Genomic DNA, 11,378 nt, shown 5'->3' on the forward strand with positions numbered 1-11,378 from the left:
AGAGAGAGAGAGAAAGGGAGAGAGAGAGAGAATTCCAAGCTGTCGGTGCAGAGCCTGGTGTGTGGGGCTCGATCCCACGAACCACAAGATCATGACCCGAGCCATTAAATCAAGAGCTCAACACCCAACCAACTGAGCCACCCAGGTGCTCCAAACATAACAATTTCTTAAAAGGTAACTGGCTTCAGCACACAGTTACCCCTGGGCATCCTACCATCAAGTGGTCAGAGAGAAGAGGAAAAACCAGTAAAAGGGACTGAGAAGGAATAGGAAGTGAGGTGGAAAGAAAAGTAAGAGAGTGGTGCTCTGGAACATAGAGTGCCGGTAAGAGGTCAAAAGGGATGAGAAATGGCCATCAGATTAACAGCATGGAGGTCACTGAGGACCTTGACAAGAATGTTTCGGTAGGGTAGTGGTCAAGAGAGGATGGGAACACTTGGTAATATCTACAGACCTGTTGCGGGGGGGGGGGGGAGCAGGGTATAACTGGCATCTGGGGGTAGAAATCAGGAATGTTGCTAAACATCCTGAAATGCACAGGACAGACTCCCACAATAAAATGGAGCAGAAATTTAAATGTATACATTTAAATATCAAGTCTAAACAGAAAGGGAAGGAGGAAATAGGTGGTAGCAGATGGGGAAAGTAAAAGAAAGAGAGGATTTTAAGAAAGAGAACATGTTTATACATTGATAGGCATGAAGGAGAACATATCACCGGCTAAATGGCAGGAGAAAAGTTGATAATTTCTATAAAGAAATCATGCCAAAACACACCTGTGCAGTTGAAAAACCCACAGAAAGAATCATAAAGTGAAAACTTTATGAGAAAAGGAGAGATAAAGGAAAGTGCTCTTTTGGAAATTTTGTACAATCCTTTTTATTTATGTATTTATTAATGTTTATTTATTTTGAGAAAGAGTGTGTGAGCTGGGGAGGGGCAGAGAGGGAGAGAAAATTCCAAGCAGGCTCCATGCTGTCAGCACAGAGCCCAATGTAAGATCATAACCTGAGCTTCTGAAATTAAGAGTTGGTTGCTTAACTGACTGAGCCACCCAGGCGCCCCTACAATCCTTTTTTTTTTTTTTTTTTAATGTTTATTTATTTTTGAGAGAAAGAGAGAGCTGGGAAGGGGTAGAGGGAGGGGGGCACAGAGGAGCCGAAGTGGGCTCTGTGCTGACAGCTGATCCTGACCTCAGCTGAAGTGGGACATTTAACCAACTTAGCCACCCAGGCGCTCCCTTATCCTTTTTAAAATTAAATAACCCAAAGTAAAATAAATTCATGGTCAATTTCCATTAACCTAATGTAAGTCAGATCATACTGCTTGTAATATTGTTTAAAGGAATGTATCCCATTAAAACTAACTTGGGACACTCGAGAGAGATACCCAAGACAAGTCCTCCTCCTTCTCATGGAATCATCTTCTAAAATGATAATTTTGGAACTAGAGGGGACTTTAGAGGTCATCTCACCTTTAATCTCCATTTTATCAGTAAGGAAACTGAGGCTCTGGGATGGTAATTGATGGAAGCAGATACACAGATGGCCCTGAACTTTCAGGTAAGCCACTTAGCCACTTTTGAATGATGTGAATACCATGCATAACATGGAGTGCTGAATCAGATACATTGGAGGGACAATTTATAAATGTAAATGTTCTGTTCCACTTAAGTTCATTTCTAAGTGTTCAGCAGCCTCCTAAGAATTGAAATGTTTCCCAGCTGCATTAGACATTTTTCTTAGATCTGCCTTTTGTACAAGGCGAAAAACACAACGCTTGTAAATTGCTGTAAGGGAAACATTACTTAACATCTCTTAAGTGTCTCCTGGCAGTGACAGCCTCCTTTCAAGTGGAAAAGTAACTTCAGGTTAGAGAATTTGGAGGGAATACATATGGCCATCTTTCTAACTGATTTTCTTCCTTTTCAGTAAAAGTGGCTGGCAAGGGAATATTTTTGGGTGCTAAGACATCCATTTTATTTATTTATAAAATGGGCAGACAGTAAACTAGAACAGCTAACTCATTCAAATACAAATGCAAACTGAAGAGGGCTTGCCCAAGTCAGTGTTCAACTGCCATAAAATAAAGTTTTCTGATGATTTTAATCATATTAACAACCCCTCCAAAAAGTTCCTATGACTACCATGTTTTACTGATCAAACCACTTATTCTGACTAACCTTAGACTGATTCTTTGCTAATTCCTTCCTTCTTCCTGATTTGTAACTGCTGATTTGTCTCAGAGATCGAATTCTATTTCCTAATTCCACTAGAAGTCTTTATTTCTATTCCTGATCTTTCACACATATTTGCGTTTGCTGCTGGATTTCACTGAGGCCATCAGCAGCCGCCTCAAAAGCTCAGTGTGCTCAACATTAAACTCCTCTCCCACTTCCCTTCCAAAGGACTCCAGGCCCAACTCCTTACTTCCAGAAGTTTCCTCGGGACAATACCAGTTTATGCCTACTGACCCAACAGAATTAACTATTGCATGCTCTTTTACACTCAAGAATTTGGATGACAAATTATATTGTCACCCAACCTATTTCTATCAAAGGCACTGCTAATGTTTCAAGTCAACTAGACTCAAAACCTCAACCCATCCTTCAGCTGCTAAACCCAATGTAGGAGAATCCTCTTTTGGGGTGTTTGGGTGGCTCAGTGGGTCAAGTTCAGCTCAGGTCAGGATCTCATGATTTGTGAGTCTGAGCCTTGCATCGATTTCCCTGCTGTCAATGCAGAGCTTTCTTCAGGTTTTCCGTCCCCTCCCCTGCTCGTGTGCTTTCTCAAAAAAACAAAACAAAAACAAACACAAACAAACAATAGAACCTTAAAAAACAGAACCTTCTTTTAGAATGTCCCTCAAATCTCCCCTTACTCTGACATTCTCAGTAACACCCACTAAGCCCTTACATCGGGACCGCTAATAAGGCTTCTTACTCCCTGATATATCTTTCTCCCATCTCTCTACATTCCAATCCACCTAGTACAATGATGTAAATAACTCAATCTTATAAAAATCCTCATTTTACCCTCTTGCCCAATCCTATAAGAATCCTGATTTTTTCCTCTCACTACTCTGCTTGAAAATTTAAATGTAATAATTCAATGAATATTTACTATGTATTTACTGGGTGAGAAGCCGTCTGTCTTGGCCCTCAAAAAGCTTCATTCATTCAGTGTATATTTGAGTGCTTACTGCATGCACCTTAATTCAGTAGGCATTGGGGCACAGTGCTGATAGGCATGGCCCATGGCGGTGTAAAAAAACTTCAATAGCAATATAAGACAGCCAGATAATGATTTAGAGGGAGGTCTTTTCTTAAAAATGTTTTCTTTATATTTTATTTCATAGCACGATAGTTACAACTTAAAGTTGCATGTTTTTTAAAATGTAATTTATTGTCAAGTTGGCTAACATACAGTGTGTAAGGCGTGCTCTTGGTTTTTGGAGTAGATTCCCGTGGTTCATGGTTTACGTACAACACCCAGTGCTCATCCCAACAAGTGCCCTCCTCAATGCCCATCACCCATTTTCCCCTCTTCCCCACCCCCTCATCAACCCTCAGTTTGTTCTCTGTATTTAAGAGTCTCTTATGGTTTGTCTCTCTCCCTCTCTGTTTGTAACTGTTTTTTTCCCCTTCCCTTCCCCCATGGCCTCTGTTAAGTTTCTCAAGATCCACACATGAGTGAAAACATATGATATCTGTCTTCCTCTGACTGACTTATTTCACTTAGCATAATACCCTCCAGTTCCATCCACATTGCTGCAAATGGCAGGATTTCATTCTTTCTCACTGCCAAGTGGTATTCCATTGTATATATAAACCGCATCTTCTTTATCCATTCATCAGTTGGTGTACATTTAGGCTCTTCCCATAATTTGGCTATTGTTGAAAGTGCTGCTATAAACATCGGGGTTCATGTGCCCCTATGAATCAGCACTCCTCTATCCTTTGGATAAATTCCTAGTAGTGCAATTGCTGGGTTGTAGGGTAGTTCTATTTTTAATTTTTTGAAGAATCTCCACACTGTTTTCCAGAGAAGCTGCACCAGTTTGCATTCCCACCAACAGTACAAGAGAGTTCCCATTTCTCACATCCTCGCCAGCATCTGTTGTTTCCTGAGTTGTTAATTTCAGCCACTCTGACCGGTGTGAGGTGGTATCTCATTGTGGTTTTGATTGGTATTTCCCTGATGATGAGTGATGTTGAGCATCTTTTCAAGTGTCTGTTAGCCATCTGGATGTCTTCTTTGGAAAATTGTCTATTCATGTCTTCTGCCCATTTCTTCACTGGATTTTTTGTTTTTTGGGTGTTGAGTTTGGCAAGTTCTTTATAGATTTTGGATGCTAACCTTTTATCCGATATGTCATTTTCAAATGTCTTTTCCCATTCTGTTGGTTGCCTTTTAGTTTTGTTGATTGTTTCCTTTGCAGTGTAGAAGCTTTTTATCTTGATGAGGTCCTAATAGTTCATTTTTGCTTTTATTTCCCTTGTCTTTGGAGACGTGTCAAGAAGACGTTGCTGTGGCCGAGGTCAAAGAGGTTGTTGCCTGTTTTCTCCTGCAGGGTTTTGATAGTTTCCTATCTCACATTTAGGTTCATCCATTTTGAGTTTATTTTTGTGTTTGGGGTAAGAAAGTGGTCCAGTCCAGTTTCATTCTTCTGCATGTTGCTGTCCAGTTCTCCTAGCACCATTTGCAAAAGAGACTTTTTTTTTCCATTGGATACTCTTTCCTGCTTTGTCAAAGATTAGTTGGCCATTAGTCTATGTGTAAAAGTCTTTTTTTTTTTTTAAGTTTATTTATTTTGAGAGAGACGAGCACGAGAAGGGGAGGGGCAGAGAGACAGGGAGAGAGAGAATCCCAAGCAGTCTCCCTGTTGTCAGCACAGAACCCTATATGGGCCTCAATCCCATGAACCGTAAGATCATGAACTGAGCTGAAAGAGTTGGATGCTTAACGGACTGAGCCACCCAGGCGCCCCTAGAGAGAAATCTTAAGAGGACCTGTGATGAAATGGCAAATGAGTGATTTGTTTTTTAAAACACCCTGAGAAACAAGAACTTGAACATATACACCAATGTTTATTACACCATTATTCATAATGGTGAAAAGGTAGAGACAACCCACCAACAGATGAATGGATTAAAAAAAAATGTGGTCCATCTATTCAATGGATTATTATTCAGCCATAAAAAAGGACTGGGTTCTGATAAGTATTACAATATAGATGAACCCCTAAAACATCAAGCTAAGAAGCTAGTGACAAAGGGACAAGTATTGTATGATTCACCTTATATGAAATATCTAGGATAAGCAAATCCAGAGACAGAAAAGCAGATTGGAGGTTACCAGGGGTTAAGATGAAGGGGCATGGGGAGTTCTTTAATGGGTACAGAGTTTCTGTTTGGGGTGATAAGAAAGTTTTGGAAATAGATAGTGGTGATGGTTGCACATTATTAGTATAATTAATGCCACCAAATTACATACTTAAAATGGCTAAAAAGGAAGATTTTATGTTACATGTAAAAATCAATAATATGCTAAAAAACATTGAATTGTATACTCTAAATGGGTGAATTATATAAAATTTAAATTGTGTTTCAATAAAACTGTTTAAAACAGCACTTGAGAGTTAAGTGCAGAAACTATGGAATGGCTTGGAAAGAAAAAAAGAGCAGGAAAAATGATAGTTGCTCAGGCAAATAGTTCTCACAGTGATAGATAAAAGCAAAATGGTGCCCTGGTGTGGAAAATCTGTCCTGCTGTCTTGCTAATAGAATAAAGTTGAAAGTTCTAAGCTTGACCCTGGTTCTCAAAAAATGTGCGACACACCTCCTGCTATGGCACCTTCTTCCCTATCATGTTCTTTGCCCTAAGATTTCCTTCATGGCAGGCTCGGTCATACCACATAGCTGGCTCAATACCCTTTTCTCATCAAGCCTGCTCACTCTGGCTCACTTGTTCTAAAGTCAGTTAAATGCCATCTACACTAAACTGATCTTAGCTATAACAGTCTCTGAGCTCCTATAGCACTGGGCAGTAATGCCAATCTCTCAGGGTTTCTTGGTTCTATCTTGTTGCACATGTTTCTCATGACATAGTTAAATCTTGGAGAGGAGAGTTCATATTTACATTTCCTGTACATCCTTTCAGTAGCTGGCACAGCAGAATGAATACAGCAATCTCCCAATCTTGTTGCCCAAATGCAGCAAACTTCTTTTAATGGCCAGGAGGGACAGCCTTGGATTCAAAAAGACTCAGGTTTTGTTTTTTTTTTAATGTTTATTTTTGAGAGACAGTGCGAGAGAGCGTACAAGTAAGGGAGGGGCAGAGAAAGAGAGGGGAACAGATGATCCAAGGCAGGCTCTGTGCTGACAGCAGAGAGCCCAATGCAGGGCTCAAACTCACGAACCGCGAGATCATGACCTGAGCTGAAGTCGGACACCCAACCTACTGAGCCACCCAAAGTGCCCCAAGACTCAGGCTTAATCACCATTTCTGCCAACTTCCAGGTGTGTGTTTGGTCAAGTTACTTAATTTCTGTACATTTCAGCTTCTTCACCTGGAAAAGGGGAAAATACTTGTATCTGCCACAACAGTTCTTGCAAGGGTTAAAGAGAATTTTAAAATGTGAAGTGTTTAGCATATTGCCAAATCACCTGTAAATTGGAGCTGTGGTGTAAAAGCAAAGAAGAAAACCATGACTGATGATTTATCTCAACATCAACACAGAACAGATGTAGTCCTAACATTATACTTTCCTAATGGAATGTTCTTCCAAATTTCTATAAACAAAATGAAGGGAGAAACAAACCAAATGGCTTTTGGTATGGTCGTATCACGTCCCTTTTGGACAAGGCTCTGAACTCGTTAAGGTTTTCAGTACTCATAATTTTGGAGAAAAGGAAAATGCAAAATAATTCTCATAAATCTTGTTTGAGTATTTCCATGTACTGCAATCTTCCTACACATATGATGGCAATTAGTGGCATATTAAAAATGATAGGTGTAAACAGGATGCTTAAGAAAAAAACAAGGTGATTGTTGTCCTTTCCTCATTTTTGGCTAATGTTAATTTTTTCTAGTATTTGGTCCTCTACCAATACTTTTTTATTACTTAAAAAAAGATTTTATTTTTAAGCAATTTCTATGCCCAACTTGGGGCTTGAACCTATAACCCCGAGGTCAAAGTCGCATGCTTTACTGACTGAGCCAGCCAGGTGCCCCTACATATCTTTTTTAAAAAAGGCGTTTTCTCCCTTAAGGTACCGTATATATGACTGAATTATAGTATGCATCACTTAGAAGGGACACATCTTTGTAATTTTGTTTCTACTCCGCGGTAATCATTGTTAACAGTTTGGTGTGCGTACTACCATAGTTTTTCCTGGAGTGTGTATGATTAAATCAATGAGGATGGAATCACATTACAATACTGTCCTTTTTTTGTTTTGGTTTTTTATACTGAGGTATAGTCCCATGATGGGATAGACTGAGTCCTTTGTTATTTTTAATGACTGCATATTTCATTTTCTGCAGGTACCATATGTTATCCAATTCTCTATTATAAGACAACTGAATCGTTTCCAGGTGTGTGTGTGTGTTTCGGCATTCAACAATGCTTGAAGTTGAGTTGCTGGATCAAGAAGAATGAACATTTAAAACTCTGATACAATTTTAAAAAGAAAACAAAAGAAAATATAATTATTACAAAATTACCTTCCCTAAAGAGCATGTACACCTTGTAACAATCTTCTTTTAATGTTGGCATTACATTTTGATGAAAGCTGTATCTTAAAATCTACCGTGCTACACTTCATGTATAATTTATTTTGGATTCTTTGGAAACTGTTCTCTTAGATACATTAAAAAAAACAAAACCAAACTCCTATAATATAGCACCAATGGAAAGGTTTTAGAAGCCAAGTTTTAGTTCTTCTTGTCTCTGATCCCCCTGCTGACACTTACAGAACAGGCACCATAGTGATTTGTTGCTAGTACAAAGGTTCCATAATTTAAAAAACAAATCAAAAAACCCTCATCTGTTATAAACAACCCTTTAATCTTGATATGGATCACTGTGGCATTTTTTTTTCTCTTTCTTTCTTCCCCTTACCTCCCTCCCTCTCTCTTTCTGACATGTCTCTGAGTTCCTTATAGAAATTCCAACCCAAACACCCAGAATTTGATTTTAGAAACCCTCTTTTGGCTTTTGTAACTCATACATTACAATTATATATAACCCATAACAATGTGGGAGTTAGGGGCACTGACCTTCCCCCGCCCAAGTTGAAAATCTGTATATTAACTTTTGACTCCTGAAAAACTTAACTATTAATAGCCTACTGTTGACTGGAAGCCTCATCGATACCATAAACAGTCAATTGACATGTATTCTGCATAAATATTTTATACTGTATTCTTATATAAAGCTAAAGAAAACCATAAGGAAAGTAACATTTACAGTACATTCTTGTAAAAAAATCTGCATACAAGTGGACCCAAGCAGTTTAAACTCATGTTTGGGGTCAACTCTTCTCTAGTTGATCAAGTAACACCATAAAGCTCCAGTTTTAATACAATTTTAAACTTAGTTCTGCTTCTATGTAGCTTTCCCTCTGTCCTTAATAGCACAACACAAATAACCAGGGTAGCAACACGCTCAACTAAAATTTTCCTCTTTCCAGACTCCCTTGTAGCTACGCGTGAAGAAGATATAGTACAAGTCTCCAGGCAGGATTTCTGGGAAGGATATTCAAGGTGGCACTCAGCTGGTATGCTCCCATGCTGTCCCCACTTCTTCTTAAGCCCAGAGATGCAGGAGCACCTAGAGGTGCTCTACATGTGGCACGTAAAGAAACGTAGAGCAAGAAAACTGGAGGAGCCTGGATCTCCAATGACCTCTTTAAATGGCTGCCCCATTCAGGGACTACTTCTAGATTCAAAAGAAAAAACAAGACCCCCACCACCACCCAAGGCACTGTAAATTGGGTTTTCTGGGCTCGTGGCCAAATACAATCCCAACGTAGATACAGAAACAACTGCCTCTTAAAATAAAAGCCAAACACATATGGGCTCGATAGAGCTGGCAGTGCAATAACTTTATGTCCAAAGGACTCAAGGCCTTTTCTGAATCATCTAACTTATAACTTTAACATACCAGGAAATACATGGTCCCATAAGTATTTGTAATAACTCATGATGGCTACTTTTATCAGCCAAATAATGAAAACCTCTTAAATGCTAAAAAATTGGCCAAATAGAAAAGTGAATGTCACATGAGGATAGACAATAGAATCCAGAAATAAACCCATACATTTATGGTCATTTTTGACAAGAGAGCCAATTCAAAAGGAAAAGGATAGCCTTTTCCACAAATGTACTGTAACAAATAGCCATGTCCCAAAGAATAAAGCTGGGCCTCTACCTTACATCATATATAAAAGGAAACTCAAAAAGGATGAGAAACCCAAATGTAAGAGCTAAAAGTATAAAACACTTAGGAAATCATTACTTAGGTGTAAAATGATGTTTTGGAATATACAATAATTTTTAAATAAAAAACATTTTTTTTATGTTTATTTTTGAGAGAGAGAGAGAGAGAGCACGATCTAGGGAGGGGAAGGAGGAAAGAGGGGGAAGGAGGGGGGGGAGAGAGAGAGAGAGAGAGAGAGAGAGAGAGAGAGAGAGAGAATCTAAAGCAGGCTCCAGGCTCTGAGCTGTCAGCACAGAGCCCGACTGGGGGCTTGAACCCACAAACCACAAGATCATGACCTGAGCCGGACGCTTAACCAACTGAGCCACCCAGGCGCCCCTACAATAGTTTTTTAGATATGACACCAAAAGCACAAGCCACCAAAGGAAAAAAAAAAAAAAAAGACTATAGACATAGGAGCAAGTTTCCACAAATCATATATCTGATAAGGGTCTAGAATTCAGAATATAAAGAACTCCTGCAACTCAACAACTAAAAGATAAAAAAAAAAAAAAAAAAAGTAAAAACTGGGCAAAGAATTTGAATAAGCATTTCTCCAAAGAAGATATACAAATGGCCAATATCTACATGAAAAGATGCTCAACATCATTAGTTATTAGAGAAATACATACCGAAACCACAATGAGATAAAACAGTGCAGTTTTATGAGATACTGCTTCATGCCTACCCGGATAGTTATAAATAAGGCACAAGTGTTGGAGAGGACATAGAGAAATTAGAACTCTTACTCCTTGCTATTGGAAATGTAAACTGGTGCAGCCACTGTGGAAAAAGTCTCCCAGTTCTTCAGAAAGCTAAACATAGTGTGATTCAGTAATCCCACTGGTAGGTATATAACCAAGAGAAATGGAAACATATATCCACACAAAAATTTGTACAGGAATGTCCCTGGCAACATTGTTCCTAACAGCCCATAAGTGGAAACAACCCAGATGTCCATAAACTGATGCATGGAAAAACAAAATGGGATCTACACACGCGCACGCGCGCACACACGCGCGCACACACACACACACACACACGATGGACATACAGTGGAGTATTATTCAGCCATAAAAAGGAATGAAGTATTGATATAGGTTAAAATATAGATGAATCTTGAAGACATTATGCTAAGTAAAAGAAGCCAGATACAAAAGGACAAATATTGTTTGATCCCTCTTATATGAGATGCCAGGATAGGCAAATTCAGAGATTGAGAGTAGATTAGAGATTATCAGGAGCTGGATATTACAGTCACTGGTGGTTTTAAGTGTTGCTGTTTGGAGTACCGAGCAAGTTTTGGAAATAAACAGTGGTGATGGTTGCAAGTATTGTGAATGTAATCAATACCAGTGAGCTACACACTTAAAAATGGTTGAAATGGGGCGCCTGGGTGGCTCAGTCAGTTAAGTGTCTAACTCTTGATTTCAGCTCAGGTCATGATCTCACGATTCATGGGATTGAGCCCCATGCCAGCCTCTGCGCTGGGAGCATGGCACCTGCTTGGGATTCTCTCTTCTCTCCCTCTCCTCCCCTGCTTGTACTTGCTCTCTTTCAAAATAAAGAACTAAACTTAAAGAAAATGGTTGACATGGTAACGTTATACGTTTTACCACAATAAAGAAAAAGAAAAAAGGAATGGAGTACTGTTACTGTAACATGGATGAACCTTGAAAATGTCAATTCTAAGAAGCCAGGACACAAGAGGCCACGTGCTGTATGATCCCTTGTTGTGAAATATCCAGAAAAGGCAAATCCATAGACAGAAAGTACATCACTGCTTGCCAGGGAATGATGGGGTGGGGAGAGGAAAAGAATGGTTGGGGGGGTGACCACCACTGAATTGTACACTTTATTATTTTTTTTTAATTATTATTTTTTAATGTTTATTT

Source organism: Panthera onca, chromosome D3 (genome assembly GCF_046562875.1).
Source record: "Panthera onca isolate mPanOnc1 chromosome D3, mPanOnc1 haplotype 2, whole genome shotgun sequence".
NCBI lineage: Eukaryota > Metazoa > Chordata > Mammalia > Carnivora > Felidae > Panthera > Panthera onca.